The sequence below is a fragment of the Bactrocera neohumeralis genome, unplaced genomic scaffold (assembly GCF_024586455.1).
Source record: "Bactrocera neohumeralis isolate Rockhampton unplaced genomic scaffold, APGP_CSIRO_Bneo_wtdbg2-racon-allhic-juicebox.fasta_v2 cluster10, whole genome shotgun sequence".
NCBI classification, from domain to species: Eukaryota; Metazoa; Arthropoda; class Insecta; order Diptera; family Tephritidae; genus Bactrocera; species Bactrocera neohumeralis.
Window position 1 is genome coordinate 8,622,911 of NW_026089623.1, and position 23,289 is coordinate 8,646,199.

Below are 23,289 nucleotides of genomic sequence, written 5' to 3' on the forward strand. Positions count from 1 at the left end.
CGACTAGTAACTATAAGTAGATTTATAAGTTTTAAACCACTAGTGTGTGGAGGTAGACTTAACCTAGAATTCCATCGGATATGTCCTAAGGCGAAAAGTAATAAATGTTTTTGAACAGACAGAAGAATTAAATATCCTGTCAAAGGCAAGTAGAGTAGATACATTTGGCACTATTTTTCAGGAGCAGGAATGTATCATATCTAAACCGTAATTAAAAGATGATTTTAAATTTTTTTATATTAAGTAAAACGCCTTATTCAGACGTAATTGGAGCGTTAATTGACGTATTCGGACAGGGCACCTGCTGATAGGAAAAATTTTTAAGAAAATTAGTAAAGTAGTTTGACTTAAAAAATTGTGCAAGCATATTAGAAATAATGTGATTATCACATGATATGATAGATTGATATTCCATCCCAAAAGGATAATTGGAAATCCTGCGTTTTGAGTTAACCCTTTCATGCCCGATGTTGCCTATAAGCAACATTTACATATATGCTTCTAAGTCCCGTTATATAAATTTTTTTGACGCGCGGTTTTTTGTATTATGTAGTCTGGTGTATTGTGTAAGCTTACAGTGAATTGTTCTATCGCAATGGTTCATTAGTAGGCATTTTTTATACTCTCGCAACAAAGTTGCTAAGGAGAGTATTATAGTTTTGTTCACATAACGGTTGTTTGTAAGTCCTAAATCTAAAAGAGTCAGATATAGGGTTATGTATACCAAAGTGATCAGTGTGACGAGTAGAGTTGAAATCCGGATGTCTGTCTGTCCGTCCGTCCGTCCGTCCGTGCAAGCTGTAACTTGAGTAAAAATTGAGATATCATGATGAAACTTGGTACACTTATTTCTTGGCTCCATAAGAAGGTTAAGTTCGAAGATGGGCAAAATCGGCCCACTGCCACGCCCACAAAATGGCGGAAACAAAAAACCTATAAAGTGTCATAACTAAGCCATAAATAAAGATATTAAAGTGAAATTTATCACAAAGGATCGCATTAGGGAGGGGCATATTTGGACGTAATTTTTTTGGAAAAGTGGGCGTGGCCCCGCCCCCTACTAAGTTTTTTATACATATTTCGGAAACTACTATAGTTATGTCAACCAAACTCTACAGAGTCGTTCTCTTCAGGCATTTCCATAAACAGTTCAAAAATGGAAGAAATCGGATAATAACCACGCCCACCTCCCATACAAAGGTTATGTTGAAAATCCCTAAAAGTGCGTTAACCGACTAACAAAAAACGTCAGAAACATTAAATTTTACGGAAGAAATGGCAGAAAGGAGCTGCGCCCATTCTTTTTTTAAAAATTGAAAATGGGCGTGGCATCGCCCACTTATGGACCAAAACCCATATCTCAGGAACTACTAGACCGATTTCAATGAAATTCGGTATATAATATTTTCTTAACACCTTGATAACATGTACGAAATATGGGTGAAATCGGTTCACAACCACGCCTTATTCCAATATAACGCTATTTTGAATTCCATCTGATGCCTTCTCTGTATAATATATAGTACATTAGGAACCAATGATGATAGCGGAATAAAACGTTACACAAATACGGTATTTGAGCTGAGGTATCCCTTGTGAAAGAATTGTCGTGATCGGACTATAACTTTTCAAGGTCCCTTATATCGAACAAGAAGAATTTAGTGCCTAACCTAACCTAACCTAATTTTTCACCGAAAATATCAGTAAATCTCTCAAATGTTTTCATGTAATTCAGAGGGCATCATTTTTATATTCTCGCAATAAAGTTGCTAATAACGGTATCTCGATTATCACTTTATCATGCGAGAGTATAAAATGTTCGGTGACACCCGAACTTAGCCCTTCTTTACTTGTTGTAGAGTGAAATTGTCAAGATCGCGAATTGCCAAAATCACGAAAAAAGGCGTTTACGCAAAAAATGCTTAAAAGATTAAAATAGCTGTTTTATTGTAAAACCAAGGAAACAACATATGTAAATAAATAAAGGTAATAAAGTTATTAATAATAAAAATAAATCATTGGAAAAGTGTTTAGTTTGTTTAAAATAATTTTGTAAAAGTGCTGTTGTCTATAGGCAACATCCTGTAACTAACGAACCAGGATACTAAGGACTTTTAAATTTTTATCATTTCATACTTGAGTTAATACTAACATATATCTCTCCTAAAAAATGTTTTAGCTCCACCCATTTTAATTCGGGCATGAGAGGGTTAACGAATCATAAAAAACTTACGTAAAATATTCTTTTTTATCTTATTTAAGTAAATATTTTAACATTTTTTATCGACACAGCGCAGATATTTAGAATATTCGACAAGTGAACTAGTTTTCATTTAAAATGCTTGAAATCTCGGGTTCTTCGGTATTTAAATTTATATAACTCTTCGAGAACCACGTCCTTGTACTTTTAATTTTATTAACAATTAGTATTGGAACATACTTCTTAAATAATTCCATAACAGTTTTATTAAAATGTGAGATATTCAACTTTACTTTGTTGCATTGAAAGAATTTATAAATAAATTAATTTACTTTTAGTTTTTAAATTAAAACAATTAAAATAAATCCAGTGTTGTCAAAAAATTATTGAGACAAATGTCTGACTCAGCTATTGCGCTGTCGAAGCCTCGAGAACATTGCATCAGCCAATTCATTTCAAACTGCATTATCACTTTCCATTTCCAAACGAACTCCATTCCAGTTTTTATGGCTGAAATGGTTCGAACCAAACAAATAATTTTTATACTCTCGCAACAAAGTTGCTAAGGAGAGTATTATAGTTTTGTTCACATAACGGTTGTTTGTAAGTCCTAAAACTAAAAGAGTTAGATATAGGGTTATATATACCAAAGTGATCAGGGTGAAGAGTAGAGTTGAAATCCGGATGTGTGTCTGTCCGTCTGTCCGTCCGTCCATGCAAGCTGTAACTTGAGTAAATATTGAGATATCATGATGAAACTTGGTACACGTATTTCTTGGCACCATAAGAAGGTTAAGTTCGAAGATGGGCAAAATCCGCCCACTGCCACGCCCACAAAATGGCGAAAACCGAAAACCTATAAAGTGTCATAACTAAGCCACAAATAAAGATATTAAAGTGAAATTTGGCACAAAGGATCGCATTAGGGAGCGGCATATTTGGCCGTAATTTTTTTGGGAAAGGGGGCGTGGCCCCGCCCCCTACTAAGTTTTTTGTACATATTTCGGAAACTACTATAGCAATGTCAACCAAACTCTATAGAGTCGTTTCCTTCAGGCATTTCCATATACAGTTCAAAAATGGAAGAAGTCGGATAATAACCACGCCCACCTCCCATACAAAGGTTATGTTGAAAATCACTAAAAGTGCGTTAACCGGCTAACAAAAAACGTCAGAAACACTAAATTTTACAGAAGAAATGGCAGAAGGAAGCTGCACCGAGGCTTTTTTTAAAAATTGAAAATGGGCGTGGCGTCGCCCACTTATGGACCAAAAACCATATCTCAGGAACTACTAGACTGATTTCAATGAAACACCCTGATAACATGTACGAAATATGGGTGAAATCGGTTCACAACCACGCCTTCTTCCAATATAACGCTATTTTGAATTCCATCTGATGCCTTTTCTGTATAATACGAGTATATACAATTGAAAAATATGTATGTAAATGACGGATAATGAAATCTCGATTATCACTTTATCATGAGAGAGTACAAAATGTTCGGTGACACCCGAACTTAGCCCTTCCTTACTAGTTATACGATGTTTTTTCTCATCCCCCTATTATTTTTTATGCAATTTTACTGCTAAACAAGATTTCTTCGTACAGTTTCGTGGCATCATTGTTGTCAATAGAAAGACACATCAAAAAAGTGATTGCAATTACTCTAAAACATGTTAAAATTTGTTGTGCAAAAACGAGTTTAAAGCTGGCAAATCTTTCTTTTGCTCCAGTAATAAAGGCTAAAAAATGTATATCGGGACTAATTTACCGTCGTAAAAATTTAAGATCAAATTGAAGAATGATTTTTTCAAATAAATTACGTGGATCACCATTGGTTCACGCCGGGTAGAACGTGTTAAAACAGATTAAGATCGAGAACATATCACGTGTAATCTCAACCCGAAAATTACTTAACTACGCGCAAAGGACGCGTTACTGTGATATGCTAATTATTTCCCCGCTATAAGACGTGACATCCACAATCACTTAACATTGCCCAATATTGCAATACAAACGTTTCGTTTCCGTCGTCTGTTAATAATGTGAGCTAATAGTGCAACAACAAATAAGGGCATTGCAGAGAGGAAAACTATTAGCTGTTCAGATGATTGTTTCTCAACTTATTAGACTATTTACGTTAATATTATGTAGTTATGGAATTGATAAGGATGTTTTGTGATTAGTTAAGTTCAAACATTGTGCGGGCGGAGCCTCTGCAGTTCCATTCATGGTCTGTAAACTTAATAACAAATGTTCCTTTCAAAATTATTGGGTGGGAATTCCCTTCGCGCACCTGCACCAATTTGTCCTTTACAACGGCTAGCTCATCGTCATTTTCTTCGCCTAGGTTGATCTTCTGTAACAGCCTGATAGAATGTGGTTTATTGGCTTAACAAATTCAAAACACAAGAGCTACTCTAACTATATACTTGGTAATAGACAGGGTGTGGTCGTTGTGAAAATATTGCAGCAGTGTTGCCTTTGATGAGAAAGCATCACGGTTTTGAATGCGCGATAAGATGGAAGAGGATTTGTAAGTGAATTTTGTATTAACTTCATATTAATTTTACGTTTGATATAATGTATTAAAGAAATAAAAGATGTCAGCGGGGTATAATTCAATACTTATGAAGAAGTCTTTTACTTTTATCACTTTGATTTTGCAGTATTCTTTAAACAAAAAAAAATATTTCTTTTACATATTTTTTGCCTTATTTTGTTCGTATTTATCATAAAATTCTCACCTTCATTTTGCAATATTTCGACAGCAATTATATGCGTTAAAGCTTCCATATTTCTAAGCAACACGTTTTGCGCAAATAATTACTGCAATATTGCAGCAAAATATATGTTATATATATATCAGCAGAATATCAGCTGAGCTAAGGGCATAGTAATAGGGTTGTAGTATTGCTGATAATTCGGGTGGTGGAGCACGGTGTGGCTCGTTTCGTGGTTGTGGTCGGCCGTGGGGAAACGGACGGCGCAAATGATTCTACACAAATATTAAATAAAAAACAAAAGGTTTCTTATAATAAATATGATTTTAATATACAAATTGGAAAAACACTTACCACGTCTGGATCGGTGAGCTGTCGCAAAAGAAGAGAGCGCGCAACTTTTTTTTAGTTAATGTTTGGTTGCGTTCGAATTAAAATTTCGAAAAAACTTCGAAGAAGAGATTGCTCGGCCGATACAGACGTAACAAAAGAAATTTGGCGGGGCGGCGTCAACATTCCCCCGCCTTGCAGTATTACTGTAAATGCAGTTTACAATTAATTACTTAAAACTAACGTGCGACTGGCTCCTGCACTTGGTCTTCCACATCTTCTTTGCAGATGGGGCGGCCGACGAGACGAATCTGAGACTCGGTCATTGCCATTCCGCCAATTTGCATAGAAGTCACCACTTTCCGTGGTCGATGAGACGACTCGAGTCTAACTCGATCCTGGGTAGGTGGTACATGTGAGAGGCGTCGGCAGCCAGTGTACTTTATTGTGCCGATATTATACGAAGCCGGATATCATATATCCCAGTGTCGTATTTTGGGCGATGAGTTATCCCACTGCCGCTGGTTGTAACCCTGGCAACATGAGCCGGGAGTAGACGTCCGCTCCCAAAATTACCTCGCTGGCGCTGACTTGCAGAACTCGTTGTCTGCCGGTCTCAAGTTCTGGAAGAGTTGAAATGTGTGGTCTTCCAGAGACCTTACTGGCGCCGGTGGTAATGGACGACGTTGTATTGGGGCACTCACGGAGATTTCTGATTCTTCACCATGGTTGTCCCGAGACATTAGATCGCAAACTCGGCTGTCTCCACGTGCATGTGTACGCAGTCGCAATCGTGGAGGCGAAGATAACAATGGATGGACTGACTGGGCTAACCATAGAACGCACTGTTATTAACCTTGTAGCAGTTCGAACTCTTATTAAGGCGGTTGGTGACAGCGCACTTCTTTGCTGCCAAGGTAGTGTTGCTTGCCTATCCTTGATGATACGGCGTGCATCTGCTTGACGTCGAGCGTCTCGTCCACGCCTTCGCCTCGGATGGGGTGGCCGGTGGAACGAATGGCGTTCCGCTCAGTCTGGGCAATGTCGCTGAGACGAATCGAGTCTCAGACGAGAAGTTACCAGCACGCCGAAATCGGCGAGACGACTCGAGTCTGGCTCGACCGTGGGCGTGTGGTATGCGTGGGAGGATCGTTGGTCAGAGCTTTGCGTGACAGATGACGTCGGTTGACATGGTTGAGAGGGGTCCAAATCCGTCGTGCCGATTGTCAATGATTTTTCTTCCATTTCCGCTGCCTCGACCTGCTGTGCCTGTGTCAATTCAATGACTTCCTCGTCTCGTTCTTCGGCGTCCGAACTGATGCCATGAAGCATCGTGTGGTGTGGGTTGCCGCAACGTTTGCAGCTGATATATGCTGTGCGTTATTTGCGCATGCTGTGACAATTGTAACTTGTCATTTGTGGTGGTCGTACTTTGTTTGCTCGTTGACGACGCTGTGGATTGTACATGTGTTTATGATTGGGGCTTCTCTTGTTTCACCGGTGGTTTTTTCTGGTATTTTTTGAGCACCTGTATGAGTTCGCCCTTGACATCGAGTCGTATCTCTTCGGGCACACGTTTGATCTTCTCGTAGAGTGAGAGCAAGAAGAGCTTATCGGGATCACGATTCTTCCGTTTTTTTTGCTTTTGTGGATTCTCGTTGCGTTGCGGCTGCAGCCTGTTGTTGGCTGCGGAACAGATGCGAGTGCAGGCCGCCGTAGAATGCTTCCAGGTGTGGCATCGAATTGTGTTGTTGTGACGAACTAGTGCCAGATACGTGGTCACCGTTGTGCGATTGCATCCCAACGCCGTGTGCTCGAAATGCGCCACCATGCGTATCGGTGGGATTCGATGAGCCGGGCGCATCATTTGTTTTGCCATAATTGCTGGCATGATCCTGTTGTTGCTGCTGCTACTGTTGATGCTGGTGATGTTGTTGCTGTTGTATAAATATAAAATTAGTATTATTTTCACTACAAAAATGGTTTTGTGTTTGTTGTTGAGTTATTGTTGAATTTTGTCTGTCGCCTTTGCCATTTATTTTTGTTTCTTCGGAGGGAACGGAACCTGTTAAAATCCAACCGAGCACTGTACTTTGTGCAATGAGGGATCCGAAGATCTTCGATTTTACCCCATTTAATATGATTTTTGGGTAGAGATCCGCTCCGATCAATAAGTCAACCTTTTGACTCGTATATAAGTTATTATCCGCCAAGAGGATATTGGGTAAACTTTTTTACAATTGAAGAGTTAATTGGTCTGGATGGAAGCAGTCCAGTCAATTTTGGTATTACCAACGCTTCCGGTTCTAGTTTTAAACTTTTGTTACGGGGTGAGCCAATTGTGATCGAGCATACCGATTGAACTCGTCCTGACACGGTATTATTCAATCCTGAAATTCGGGTGCTGACCTTTTCGCTTGTCAGATTTAAGCGTTTTTGTAGGCTGTTGCTTACTAAGGTTGCTTCAGATCCCGAATCAATCAGGGCTCTGATAGTGAAGGTGCTCTCGTTGTGACATATGGTCACCATGGCTGTACCAGAGGGCATGCTTCGAATTGTAGGCACATTTGAAACATTGGCCTTAATAGAGGCCACAAGAGATTTAGTAGAAATCTCAGTAGTATCTGTGCTGTCGGATATCTAAGCTATTTCCTCACTCTAATCCCGGTGAATCATAAAGTGATGTCTCTGTTTACATTTGGAACAATTGAACATACTTTTACAAGTTTTGACTTCGTGTGAGTCTGATAAACAGTTAAGGCAGACGTGGAGTTTTCTAACAGCATTTAACCGTGCGTTAGGCTGCATCTCAATGAATCTTTGACCAGTTTTCCAAATGTGCGATTGAGATGAGCACAGTTTACATTTAATATTGTTTATCTTGGCGTGATGGGAATAGGGATGCAAACGATGCATCGATGTTTCTGAAACGTCGATGTTTTCGTCAAAAAGCATCGATGCTGTGATTCTAAAAACATCGATACATCGATATTGCCTGGTTCGATGTTTTATGTCAATGTTTTTTCAAATTTTACTCCACATCTTTGCAGCACTTTTTCTCGGTATTAATGCGAAAACATCTGCTTCGAAACGCTTTAGCAAACTGTCATGTGTTTTGTTGTAAAATACGGAGAATTCGTTGGTTGAATGTGCACGTGAATAATACGGAGAATTCGCTTATGAATTAATGCGAAATCTGTTTTACAAAAAATCGAAAATACATTTGGTGTGACAGTCTATTTCGAGCTATATGTGTTAGAAGTCGGTTTTGAGGGTTTAATATATGTAAGTTTTGTTTCGAATTCATCTGTTGTCAATCACAACTTTATTACAGGTGTAGTGGATATAAAATATATGTAAATAATTGCGTTAGACATTTAAATATGTACATAATATTTCAGATTTTCAAAATGCTGCCTTCAACAATAAAAAAGCAAGGTCTGGAGCTTCTTTATAAGAAATTCAGATACTTCCGCCATATGCAAACTCTGCAACAAGAAATTAAAAACATCAGGTAACACGTCGAATCTTCGCTGTCACGTTGAGAATGTACATAAAAAGGTATTACTCGATAAAGTTCATAATGCAGAATGCTCCTCCAAAACTACGCCGCACTCGGAACCAAAACAGCGACAAATTTCTGAAATAATTAACATATCACCAACCGCTGGGACGACAGCGTCAAGTGAGTTATCCGACAATCGTAATAAGAAGACTGCATGTATTGAATCGTCAACTAGTACATGTACTCCATCAGTACTACGAAATAAATCGGATCAGTTGCCAGCGCTGATCCAACCTAATGTAAAAGACTTTTTTGAGCAGGTCAAAAGTATATCTTACCATGGCCCTAAGTCAAGGAAAATTACAAAAGCATTTGTGAAATATATTATAATGGACAACAAGCCATTTTCCACTGTAGAAGGAAAAGGTTTTCTGCAGATGATGAAAGAACTGGTTCCGCTTTTTAAAGTTTCAAGTAGAGAAACAATAAAATTCCGAGTGGATGAAAAATATGAAACGCTGTCTTCAATTTTCAAAGAGTATATTCGTAAGTGTGACAGTTATTGCCTAACGTATAACATATGGACGGAGACAATGAAAAATCAGTCGATCCTTGGGGTAACAATTCATTTTTTGGACAATTTACGTTTGTTAAGTGGGACGTTAGAAGTAATCGAACTGCACGAAAGTCATACAGCAGCTTATTTAGATGAAACTATGTTTGAACTTTTCAACGATTGGAACGCTTACATAAATAAAAGTTTCTGCTTGTGTAACTGATAATGATTCAACCATGATTAAATTAAATAGAAGCTTGTTTGGCGAAAAAAATAATACCCTGCTTCGCACACACGCTTAATTTGGTTGTAACGCAATCAATAGATAAGTCCACGGAAGTATCAGCTTTGATAACTAAGGTGCGCGACATTGTTAAGTTTATTAAAAGAAGTTTAATGTTATTAGTGATAAATTGCGGAAGAAACAAATAGACACCGGGGCTTCCACAAGTAATACCAAGAAAATGATTCTTGACGTAAAAACGCGATGGAATTCATGTTTTTATATGTTAGAGAGATTTGTCCAGTTAGCCCCTATTTTAAGTGAAGTGCTGTTCACTCGCACAGAAGCACCCTCTATGGTTAATGCCTCCGAGCTGAACAAAATTAAGGAGGCGATTGAATTATTAAAGTGTTTTGAAATTGTGGCCAGGGAGATTTCGGCTGATACCTACGTTATCATTAGCAAGGTTATACCTTTAGTAAGCTGTTTAACTGAAGCTCTGACAAAAATTTCAGCTCAAGACGCTATTGTAGGGGAGCTAAAAAGTGAACTGCAAAAGAACATGAATAAGAGATTTGACAAACTTGAATTTAATTCAGTTCTGACGTTGGCTATTTGAAGCCATCATAAACAGTTGGCCCACCAAAATATGAAATGTAAGTTTTCCAATTTATCTGCTATTACAACAACGGAAGTTGAAATACATATGTATCTTGGATCAGCTGTTGCTTCTATCAATCAGAATCCAACAGAAATGTGGGATCATATGAAAAATGTATTTCCTTAATTGTATAAACAAGCTTCCAAATATTTATCCATTGTGGTCACTTCAGTCCCTAGTGAACGACTGTTTTCTAAAGCTGGAGCAACGATCACACAGCAAAGAAATCGCTTGACAGGGGAAAGACTTTCCAAATTTTTATTTTTAAATTCTGGTCTAAATAAATAATTTATTGTTTGTTCAAAAACTATTTAAATCTTTTATTTATTGAGAAAATTTTTATTAATAAAAAAAAAGTTTTAACAGGTAGCTAAAATATATATCAATTAAAGGCGTACTACTGTATTTCACTTATTTATGGTTCTGAAATAAGCTTTTTATGCTCACTAATAAAATACGTTAAAAAAGTTCAAAAATCCATCGATGTTTCGATACACAATGGCCGATAATTTTGATTTCGATGTTGTTTGAAGAAATATCGATACATCGAACCATCGATGTTTCATTTCACGATGTTTGCATCCCTAGATGGGAATTGATGGGTTTGGATCCAATCCTTGACAGCCGACTTAATCTTGGGTTGAGTACCCAACTCGCCTTTTAGGTTTGATACTCACTCTAGCGTTTTAACCCGTTTGGTTAGAAACTTGTCTAACTCAACCCATTTTGGGATCTCTGAGTCCGAGAGATTGTTCCCAATGCGACAGTGTATAGTCCGGCAGTCGGATAGAACACAAATACGTAAATATGGCATCCCATTTCCATATTTATCTCCCGCTGTAAATTTCTGAGTTCGGTCTCAGATTCTGTTGAAATGTGCGGAAGCTTGAACAATAAATTTAATTGTGTGTTGACAAGCACTCGCTTGTTTTCATATCTACACAACAAATTATTCCAAGCCAATGCGAATCCGTCATTCGTCAGTGGCGCTTTCGAAACGATAGCTTTTGCCTCACCTCGGGTTTTTTGATTCAAATGGAATAACTTTTCCACTGGAGATAGCCTTGAGTTATTCCCATAAATGGCGGCAAATAAATCCTTAAATGAGGGCCATTGTAAAACATCGCCATGAAATATTTCGGTATCACATGGCGGTAAGTTGATGGAATACCTCACGGGTTGTGCCGTTTGTTGTAACCGTTCAGGTTGAATCACCGTTGAATTTGAAGTTGGGCTTTAGTTGAACGCCGTGAGGTTGTGCATGTGTTCGCCCATCAAGGCCGCGCAACACACATAAGCGTGGTAACAGCTTGAATATTTAAGCTTAATGTGGTCAATTGAACTTGTGTCGGAAGGATTCACCTTTGGCAAACACAACTTGTATTCTGACTACCTCTGCCCACAGAGATTTCAGTTCAGCTTGTTGTACTTCAAGAGTGTAGGCACTTTGGTTGTTTGCTGTTGGAGTAAAAGACTCTTCAAACTCCAGTAGAGCGTCTGCAGCTGTGATATATGCTCTGATGGTATCCATTGTGTTCGACAATTGAACCGGAACTGCAAAAATCTGATCTAAAATTTTTAAATTAAAATTTAAAAAATATTTGCAAATATGCTGCAAAAGTTCAAAAGTTACAGAACCAGTCACGGACGAACTACAAATTAGTAGTGCGTTGTTTCTTAGTGAAGCGTGAATTTTCGAAAGAACAAAGAAAATTAATAAATTTAGTAAAGTATTTTTTCAAAATTAATTAGAATGTGCTTGCTGGGTAATCGTCCCAATGCACTTGCACACCTAGTCTTCGACTATGTACACAAACAAAATTGATTTGTGCTTAATTGCTTTGTTTAAATCCAAATACAAATACAAATAAGTATCCGGGGAGACCACATCTGGGCTGTAGGACGATTACGGAAGCCGGCGTTGATTAGTTAGCTGTTCACGAAACAGGCGGTGTGAGCCGATTGATCCTTCGTTTGAGTAAAACTTGGCGTTCACGGTTTATCCAAGAGGAACAAATTCATTGTAGACGATGCCTTTTATGTCAAAAAGACAATTAGCATAGTTTTCTCTTTGCATTTACTCGTTCATCAGCGACCCCTTCCCGACCCTCAAAAAAGATCTGGTACCACCGAAACACATCACAAACTGCTTGATCATATCAAACTTCTCTTTCACGTACGTCTGCTCTAACGAACGTTGCATTTTCGGCTTGCACCACTCACAGAAACACGTCGCGCGAAAATGTTTGTTCTGACTCTTCAGGTATTCGGAGACAACTGACCTGTCGTTAGCTAGGAACGCCCTCTGCCGAGTTCAGTCAGTGCACGCATGCTCCGAAGTACAGTCGCGGCGGAAGAAAATCAGTCCTATTACGTTCGTGTTACTTGTTGAGCTTATAATCGTGTTTACGGTGTTAGTAAGTTGGTTTATTTTAACTTGAAGGTGGTTATTGGTAAATACCTGTTCATCATTTGCGTCAATCAGAGATTCTGTCCACGTTTGAAGCTGGTTGAAGTCATCGAAAACCAGAGTTTCATCAATTATCGATATTTTTTTAGAAATGTCGATTTTTGAATTTATTTTTACTTAATTGAGATTTCGAAAACTGAACTATCGGGTGATTTTTTTGAGGTTAGGATTTTCATGCATTAGTATTTGACAGATCACGTGGGATTTCAGACATGGTGTCAAAGAGAAAGATGCTCAGTATGCTTTGACATTTCATCATGAATAGACTTACTAACGAGCAACGCTTGCAAATCATTGAATTTTATTACCAAAATCAGTGTTCGGTTCGAAATGTGTTTCGCGCTTTACGTCCGATTTATGGTCTACATAATCGACCAAGTGAGCAAACAATTAATGCGATTGTGACCAAGTTTCGCACTCAGTTTACTTTATTGGACATTAAACCAATCACACGAATGCGTACAGTGCGTACAGAAGAGAATATTGCGTCTGTTTCTGAGAGTGTGGCTGAAGACCGTGAAATGTCGATTCGTCGCCGTTCGCAGCAATTGGGTTTGTGTTATTCGACCACATGGAAGATTTTACGCAAAGATCTTGGTGTAAAACCGTATAAAATACAGCTCGTGCAAGAACTGAAGCCGAACGATCTGCCACAACGTCGAATTTTCAGTGAATGGGCCCTAGAAAAGTTGGCAGAAAATCCGCTTTTTTATCGACAAATTTTGTTCAGCGATGAGGCTCATTTCTGGTTGAATGGCTACGTAAATAAGCAAAATTGCCGCATTTGGGGTGAAGAGCAACCAGAAGCCGTTCAAGAACTGCCCATGCATCCCGAAAAATGCACTGTTTGGTGTGGTTTGTACGCTGGTGGAATCATAGGACCGTATTTTTCAAAGATGCTGTTGGACGCAACGTTACGGTGAATGGCGATCGCTATCGTTCGATGCTAACAAACTTTTTGTTGCCAAAAATGGAAGAACTGAACTTGGTTGACATGTGGTTTCAACAAGATGGCGCTACATGCCACACAGCTCGCGATTCTATGGCCATTTTGAGGGAAAACTTCGGAGAACAATTCATCTCAAGAAATGGACCCGTAAGTTGGCCACCAAGATCATGCGATTTAACGCCTTTAGACTATTTTTTGTGGGGCTACGTCAAGTCTAAAGTCGACAGAAATAAGCCAGCAACTATTCCAGCTTTGGAAGACAACATTTCCGAAGAAATTCGGGCTATTCCGGCCGAAATGCTCGAAAAAGTTGCCCAAGATTTCTTTCCGAATGGACCACCTAAGACGCAGCCGCGGTCAACATTTAAATGAAATTATCTTCAAAAAGTAAATGTCATGAACCAATCTAACGTTTCAAATAAAGAACCGATGAGATTTTGCAAATTTTATGCGTTTTTTTAAAAAAAAAGTTATCAAGCTCTTAAAAAATCACCCGATATATCTGTTGTAGTCTAATTTATTTGGCGTCTCAAACTGTTTGTATGCTTTGAGCTACTACATCGTTTTTGACGGTAGATGGTTGGGTCGGGCTAGGAGGATTTGAGAGATGCACGGTTTGACCGTAATCTATTATCATCTGGTTTAGTTGTTCGATTAGTTCTTCAACTGTGTCTAGAGATTCATTGCACCTTATAGTCGGAGCAATCGTCAACACCTGATACTCTTCTATTTGAGGCGGTATTTCATGGAGTCTATTATAGCTTGAAGTTCCTGTCTTGTATGTTCGGTGAAAGTACTTATTAAAGAACGAATTACGTTCTCATCCATGTCGTGTATTTTCCCTATTTTTCCTATGTCGGGTGGTAGAAATATTTTGTTGTTAATATTTTTTCTATACATTATTTTATTCTGTTGAGCATTAACTTACTTATTTCAGACAAGTTGTAGATTTCTTTCAAAATACCGTTTTATGTAGAACTAATTCCACTTCTTCCTCCTCTATGAAGTTCTTTTTAAAATAGTTAGCAGGTTCTTTTTATATTTCCTTCTCTTTGAGGTTATTTTTTTCAAATAGTCTTTTTTAACTTCTTTCTCCAAGGAGAGGACATAAAAAGTATCCCTTATGAGAGTTATGTGGATACGAACCCTATGACCACGTACTCATTTACGAAGAATAATCTTGCATAGTCCAACGTTGTTCGCCAATTATTCGTTATTACTTTTTTATTCTTCTTTTTTATATTATTTATTTCTCTACTATGTATGGCAGCTTAAGAAGCTGGCCAACAGGAGTAATGCTTGAAAATTCTACGAAAAATGTGGCGACTAACGGAAGGTTTCAAGACCGGAGCATACTCCTGTAGAACCCAAAGTGGTGATCTAGTAGCTGATGTTCAAATCATACTGAAGTTGTGGAAGGAACACTTCTCCAACTTGCTGAACAGCCGTGCAATTATGACATCTGGACATAGCGAATCCGATTATTCAACCGATGACGATGAAATTCTCCAACTATGATGAGAATAGCCTTAAAATGAAAAAAATGGCACTGACCTTTGACTTACTGGCCGGCGAGGAAGAATTGACAAGGTGCATACACCAGCTTCTTTGAAAGATATGGTCGGATGAAAGCATCCCGATGATTGGAACTTAAGTGTGCTCTGTACAAGCCAACTACCGTGGGATAAGTTTCTTCAACATCGCATATAAGGTTCTATCGAGTCTACTATGTGAAATATTAAAGCCCACCGTCAACAAACTGATTGGACCTTATCAGTATGACTTCAGACCTGGAAAATTAATAACTGACCAGATATGCACCATATGCCAGACCTTGGAAAATACCCGTGAATAGAGGATCGACACACACCACCCCTTTGTCGATTTTTAAGCTGCATTTGACAGCACGAAAGGGAGCTGCCTTCCTGCTGCGATGTCTGATTTTGTAAACTGATGTTAAGCAATACGTGATATGTAAACTGATGTTAAGCAATACCAAAAGCTTGGTCAAGATCGGGAAGGACTTCTCCGAGCCGTTCGATACCAAACGAGTTTTTTTTTCAATTTACTGCTGAAGAAAATAATTCGAGCTACAGATCCGAATAGGGAAGTCCTTCTATAAGAGTGTACAGCTGCTGGCGTACGCCGATGATATTGATATCATTGATCCCAAAAATCGCGCCGTTAGTTCGACTTTCTCTATGCTGGAAAAAAAGAAAATGGGTACGGTATTGACATAGCATCTTGATGTTATAGCCGTAGAGTTCCCTAAGCATCTAAGCATGATTTTTGAGCACCAGCTCGTATCGACGTTCCGCATTTAATTTTGAATATTTAGTTAGATGTTCAATTAATTTTTTAATTCTAAAATTTATTCTATTCTTGAATTTATTATCTCCTCTTTTGCTGCCCAAATAATTAGTGTCATGCCCTGAAATTTGACAATTACAAATTTGTCGAGTATTTATATTTTTGCTTGTTAGTTTATTTTGGTTGACGAAATATAGAGTTTGGTGCAGCCAGTTTGCGTCTAGAAAAAATAGTCTAGCTGATCCTTGCATAAAGTTTTGGGTGTTGGTGCTCTGGATCTAGTATAATAATGTCCATGCCGATACCAATACCGGTAGCAAATGCAAAGCCTGTCCCCGTTGCTTTGCCAAAGTTCTATCCAGATTTTCTGCTGGAGCGGATGCTTTTGCATCGACGACGGTACAAAATTCAGTATTTGCAAAAGAAAATGAGTTTATGTAGTAACTTTGGCCAATTATAAAAAGCTTGTTAATTCCGCTGACTGCCTGAGTAACTCTGATAAGATGGCCTTAAAAAATATTCTGAAACGCTGTTCTGATTGGTTTATTGGGGGACTCAGACTCGTGTAACAACAGGGCATTTGGAAATTAGGTTAATAGATCCACAAAACACAGTGCAGCGCCGGCTATATAGACTTATTGAAGAGGAGAAATAGCATATTCGTTATAAAACTGATGAGCTCCTGAAATCTAATATTATTCGACCCAGCTGTTCACTTTTCGCTATTCCGATGACTCTCATTAAAAAGAAAATTGATAGTAATTGTCTTTGTGTCGATTACCGTGCTTTGAATGAGACAAGTTTATAGTGTCTCGTAATTTCTGGCCAGAGGTCACGTGAGGAAAGAAAATGTGTCGATATGGCTAGCGGATTCTACCAAATACCGCTACGTCCAGATTCAATTGAGCGCACCGCTTTTGCCACGCCCGAAGGCCAAATGCATTTTTGACTACGGCTTTTGATTTAAAAGACGCTGCGTCTGTGTTTCAGCGCGCTATACTTAAAGCTAAAGGGTAATCTCGCATACACTTACGCTATCGATGATGGTTTGGTTGTGGCCGAAGTTAAGGATGAAGCTTTGGATTGCAAATTGTGCTAGAGACCTTGAGCAAGGATGGATTTTCATTCAATTAACAAAGTGTTCCTTTCTTAAAACTAGAGTAGAATATCTGGGATTTGAAGAGAGCAATGGACAAATTTGCCCTAATCCGCGCAAAATTCAAGCGTTGACAGAATTGCCACCTATAAAATCGGTAACGCAATTGAGACAATTTATAGGACTAGCTTTTTAATTTCAGCAGTTTGTGCTAAAACTCTCAGAGACTTTAAAACCTTAGTACTCGGTCACCTCGAAGAAAAACTCCGATTTCGTTTGGTTGTTAGAGCTCGAAAATAATATCAGTTTTAACTCAAGACCCGGTGCTAACCATATGGGGCAATATTGTTGCATAGAACGGGCAAAACGCCCTATGTTGTCGAATATTTTCGTAAATGCACATCACCTGCTGAATGGAAGTACCACTAGTACGAACTTGAGAATTTGGCACTCGTCAATGCCATTAAACATTTTCGTCATTATTTACAGTGTCGTAAATTTGTAGTATTTACTGATTGCAATTCGCTAAGAGCTAGTCGTACAAAAACGGATCTATTACCGAAAAATACTAATTACATTCGATACCAAAGGTAGACATTCCGTGGCACACAGTGTATATACGACTTAAAGGAATACGTAATTGTTTTTATAGATGCATTTAAAAAATTGTTTATTTTCATTACACCTTAAACATTGATACAGAAAGTTCTATCAAAGCCGTCGTGTGTTTGTTTGGCGTGAAAAACATGGAAGTAAATGCCCATTATGATAAACTTAGGTTTGATAAGAATAAGGCGCAAAAAATAGTATGTAGGAGACCATGTGTTGCTAAAAACCGAAGAGTGTCTATAAGCAAAACTTGACCCACAATTTAAAGATCCGTTTGAAATAATCGAACCACGAAACGGATATGGGTATAGGATGGGCCGTTTTAGTTTTAAGGGGGTACCAAAAAATATTTTTGCTATCCATTTCTTTATGGTGTTTTTATTGATATCTTAAGAATACAAAAAAAAAATTTTACAAAAAAATATTAAAAATTAAAATAATTAGAGGGGGGAGAGACAGGTGTAAAAAAATGGCGCATCTTGGTGACATTGATCCTGACTCTCTTGGTGGTCTGAAAAAAAAATCAAAAGAAATTCTTAATCAGTTAGGATGCTGTTATAGTCCCTACATTAGGGAACACGACATTGTTTTTTGAAAAATGGCGACTGCCTGAAAATAAAAATAATTTTTTACGCTTTTTTTTGAAATTCCTGAATTTTTTTTAAATATTAAAAACAAAAATTTTGACATGATGCTGGTAAGAACGATAAAGGGTTATATAAAGAAGGTTCACACAAAATTTCAAGTAAATCGGTTGTATAGAACTTGAGATAATGCCGGTATCGTGTGGAAAAAAGTAGTGTCAAGAAAAACGCGTTTAAAAAATTCGATACGGCCGAACCGGGCTAGGTACTGCGTCACTAAAGTAACAGTAGCTCTTAACATAATTTTAATTTTAAAAAATCCTTAGGAGGATATGTTCTTAAGGGTCTAAACTTTAAATGTATGAAAAAAAAATCGAATTTTTCAAAATTCTAGAGTAGAATGCCCCCTTAAAGTCAAGACACTAGCATATATGAGTTGTCAGGAAGACCCTGTCGGAGCGCTAGTACATGTACTTTGTAGGTCAGTGTACATGCGTATGCCGGAATGCTAATATTTTACAAGCAAATGTATGTACCAGAGCGTAATCTGAAATTGGCAACTTTGGTATATATTTATTACGGTACTTTGGCTGGCAATTGCGCAAATAAGCATAGTAGCAGAAGTAGAGAATATGTTACTGAGAGATCTGAACGTATTACACGAGCTAAAGAAGAAGAGAGGCAGGAATCATTAGGTACTTCTAAAGCAAAGAAGGAAAGTCCGATAATTGGGCGGTGTGTCCTCGTAGATTCATGTGCTGAACACATAGAGAGCGTCAGACCTCAAGCGACATCTGTCAACTATTAACCCTCATCGAGACCCTCGAGTCTGGCCAGGCATATTTTGTTTTTAAATGTTATTTAAATATATTTAAAGTGTAGCAAACGACTTGCGCTTCCAGGCGGCTTCCTAGAATTTTATCGTCTATAGAATTCAGAAAAAAAATTCAAGGATATCGTTTCCTGAAAGGACTCTTTAAATTACCTAACCGGTGCAATGTATTTGACCCACCTAGGTCAAATACTTTAGCCGCTAGAGCGTTTTAAAAGGTTAAGAAAAAATGTAATTTTTCTCAAAATGTTACATTTTTTGTGAACGCTACTGCCACGCCAAGCATGAACAAGGCAGTCAATTTGATTTCAACCAAATCGAGAGGTAAGAAATTTCAAAAATGTATCTATATTGAACATATATGAACGTAAATACAGCACGTTTTTCCATACAAATGTATGTAAACACCTCTTGGCCTAGCCAAGCACCATTAGTCTCGACTAAGTGTATCAGACCGTTGGTCTCGACCAGGGTTAAAATACACACGTTCTTATGGACACAGTTATTTAGACAGCTGCACGACTACACGACAGCAGACTCTCAGTTGTCGCTCTCGATAAATCAAAAATATTTCTAATTTTGCCGACGACAGTTGAGAGGACAGTAGAGAGGATTGATGCCACTAATTTGTAAAACTATTCAAAGCTCTAACAAACCTCACGTTATTTTATAAAGAGAAGCATGAAATAGGTCTGTTATATCATTTTAATAACAATTGATAATTTAAAACAAATAAATTTACCTATTTATTTTTTTCATAAAAAATTTCACTTTGAACAAGATATTACAATTTCATTGAAGTGAAAGGTATTAGTATGGGAACAACGAAATTGTATGCATTCAAAATAGACAACTGTTTTGCGGCCGATTATGTCGCTACCTTTTTACAAATGTATATGTATTGATACGATTGATACGTAGTGTTAATTATTTAATATTAGTTATGTTTAGTTTGTTCGCAAGTTTTTAATCTAGGTAAATATGTTTTGTATTGTTAAGTGTTAAATTTAAGTGCACATGTTTCATTTGTATTTGTTTAGATTTATTTGTTGTGTATTCTCTCGACATTTTAACACTTATAAATATAAATAAATACAACCTTCACAACCACAGGTCCTTGTGCCATTTACTACAGTGGTCATATAAAGGAGGGCAAATTCGGTGAGGGATTCGCGGTGGGGAAGAGACTCCGTCTCCGCACCAAAGCGAAGCATCAAAGTGAAGTCGTTCAACATATCACTGATTTGCGCCCATGCCCCGACAGGGACGATGTGACCAAAGATGCCTTCTATGAGTGCTTGGAGCGCGCTTATGAAGGCTGCCCCCGCCACGATGTCAAAATCGTGCTTGGCGCCTTTAACGCCAGGGTGGGCAAAGAAGGTATATTTGGCACTACGGTCGGTAAATTCAGCCTCCACGACGAAACATCCCCAAATGGGTTGAGGCTGATTGACTTCGCCGGGGCCCGAAATATGGTTATCTGTAGTACTAGATTCCAGCATAAGAAGATTCATCAAGCTACCTGGCTGTCTCCGGGTCGAAAAACTACCAACCAGATCGATCATGTCGGACCACTATGTTGTTGCAGCTAAGATTCGCACCCGCCTCTGTGCAGCAAAAAACGCGCGCCACCAAACACAAGGAAGGTTCGACGTCGAGAAGCTGCAATCACAACAGACAGCCGAACGATTTTCTACTCGGCTTGCACTCCTGCTCTCTGAGAGCACTCGTCAACAAATCGGCATAAGGGAACTGTGGGACGGCATTTCAAACTCCTTACGTACAGCTGCAACCGAAACCATTGGTTTTCGGAAAGTGCAAAAGAACAGCTGGTACGACGAGGAGTGCCGTTTCGCAGCGGAGAGAAAACAAGCTGCCTACCTCGCAACGTTACGATCGACCAATACACGTGCGGGATGGGATAGATACCGAGAGTTGAAGAGGGAAGCGAGACGCATTTGCAGACAGAAGAAGAAAGAGGCCGAAATGCGTGAGTACGAAGAGCTTGATAAGCTGGCCGACAGGGGTAATGCTCGAAAATTCTACGAAAAAATGCGGCGGCTTACAGAAGGTTTCAAGACCGGAGCATACTCTTGTAGGACCCCCAAAGGTGATCTAGTCACTGATGCCCAGAGCATAGTTAAATTATGGAGGGAACACTTCTCCAGCCTGCTGAATGGCAGTGAACGCACAACACCAGGAGAAGGAGAACCCGATTCCCCAATCGATGACGATGGAGCAGACGTTCCATTACCCGACCATGAAGAAGTTCGAATAGCAATTGCCCACCTGAAGAACAATAAAGCGGCAGGGGCCGACGGATTGCCGGCCGAGCTATTCAAACACGGCGGCGAAGAACTGATAAGGAGCATGCATCAGCTTCTTTGTAAAATATGGTCGGACGAAAGCATGCCCAACGATTGGAATTTAAGTGTGCTATGCCCAATCCATAAGAAAGGTGCGTATTGTGTGAAAGATTAAAGCCCACCGTCAACAAACTGATTGGACCTTATCAGTGTGGCTTTAGACCTGGAAAATCAACAACCGACCAGATATTCACCATGCGCCAAATCTTGGAAAAGACCCGTGAAAGAAGAATCGACACACACCACCTCTTCGTCGATTTCAAAGCTGCTTTCGACAGCACGAAAAGGAGCTGCCTTTATGCCGCGATGTCTGAATTTGGTATCCCCGCAAAACTGATACGGCTGTGTAAGCTGACGTTGAGCAACACCAAAAGCTCCGTCAGAATCGGGAAGAACCTCTCCGAGCCGTTCGATACCAAACGAGGTTTCAGACAAGGCGATTTCCTATCGTGTGACTTTTTCAACCTGCTTCTGGAGAAAATAGTTCGAGCTGCAGAACTTAATAGAGAAGGTACCATCTTTTATTAGAGTGTAAAGCTGCTGGCGTATGCCGATGATATTGATATCATCGGCCTTAACACCCACGCCGTTAGTTCTGCTTTCTCCAGACTGGACAAGGAAGCAAAACAAATGGGTCTGGCAGTGAACGAGGGCAAAACGAAATATCTCCTGTCATCAAACAAACAGGCGTCGCACTCGCGACTTGGCACTCACGTCACTGTTGACAGTCATAACTTTGAAGTCGTAGATAATTTCGTCTATCTTGGAACCAGCGTAAACACCACCAACAACGTTAGCCTAGAAATCCAACGCAGGATAACTCTTGCCAACAGGTGCTACTTCGGACTGAGAAGGCAATTGAGAAGCAAAGTCCTCTCTCGACAAACAAAAACCAAACTCTATAAGTCACTCATAATTCCCGTCCTGCTATATGGTCCAGAGGCTTGGACGATGTCAACAACTGATAAGTCGACGTTCCAAGTTTTCGAGAGAAAAGTTCTGCGAAAGATTTATGGTCCTTTGCGCGAGTTAATTTTTACCATAAGTAAAAATGAGTCAAAAGAATATATTTTGAGCTGTACCGAAATGTGTACTCTTTATTTATACTCTTAAGACTAACTTATTACATGGTTCTTACTTCTATTTATACTAACTAATATGTTTACTTATTACTAGTTGATAGTTTGTTAAGATACAGATTATATTATTTGTTTAGGTTTGTTTATATATATATTGCTTGCTTAGATACAATTGCTTTGTTCTAAGATAAGGTTGTGGTATTCAAACTCAATGTTGTTTTGATACTTGTTTGTTTAGGATTATTTGTTGTAGTGACAGTGCACTTCAATTGTTCTAACTCAAGGTTGTTTCTGCATTCTGTTTACTGAAACAAAAGGTTGTTTTGATGTTTGTTACTATTATAAGGAATACATTCCTTAACTCGCGTTGGCCACGGCGAATATCGCATTCGATGGAACGATGAGCTGTACGAGATATATGACGACATTGACATAGTTCAGCGAATTAAAAGACAGCGGCTACGCTGGCTAGGTCATGTTGTCCGGATGGACGGAAACACTCCAGCTCTGAAAGTATTCGACGCTGTACCCGCCGGGGGAAGCAGAGGAAGAGGAAGACCTCCACTCCGTTGGAAGGACCAGGTGGAGAAGGACCTGGCTACGCTTGGAATATCCAATTAGCGCCACGTAGCGAAAAGAAGAAACGACTGGCGAGCTGTTGTTAACTCGGCTATAATCGCGTAAGCGGTGTCGACGCCAATTAAGAAAAAGAACCAAACTGAAAAATATCACAAATCATAAAGAAAATATACCTTATGGTCACAAGACAAGATTCTTTAAACAAGATAATAT

At 38.9% G+C, this 23,289-nt stretch overlaps 1 protein-coding gene across 4 annotated transcripts in view; it reads right to left on the bottom strand.

Annotated features, from left to right (window-relative positions):
* Positions 1–23,289, bottom strand: part of LOC126765067 (alpha-methylacyl-CoA racemase) — a 129,729-nt gene that overhangs the window by 65,165 nt on the left and 41,275 nt on the right. Inside the window, exon 3 of one of the 4 annotated variants that reach the window (XR_007668254.1) lies at positions 22,469–23,215. The exons of the other annotated variants lie outside the window; for them this stretch is intronic. The gene's annotated coding sequence lies outside the window, so the exon portion shown is untranslated. Of the gene's footprint in view, positions 1–22,468; positions 23,216–23,289 lie in introns of those variants that run through there. 4 annotated transcript variants of the gene reach the window in all.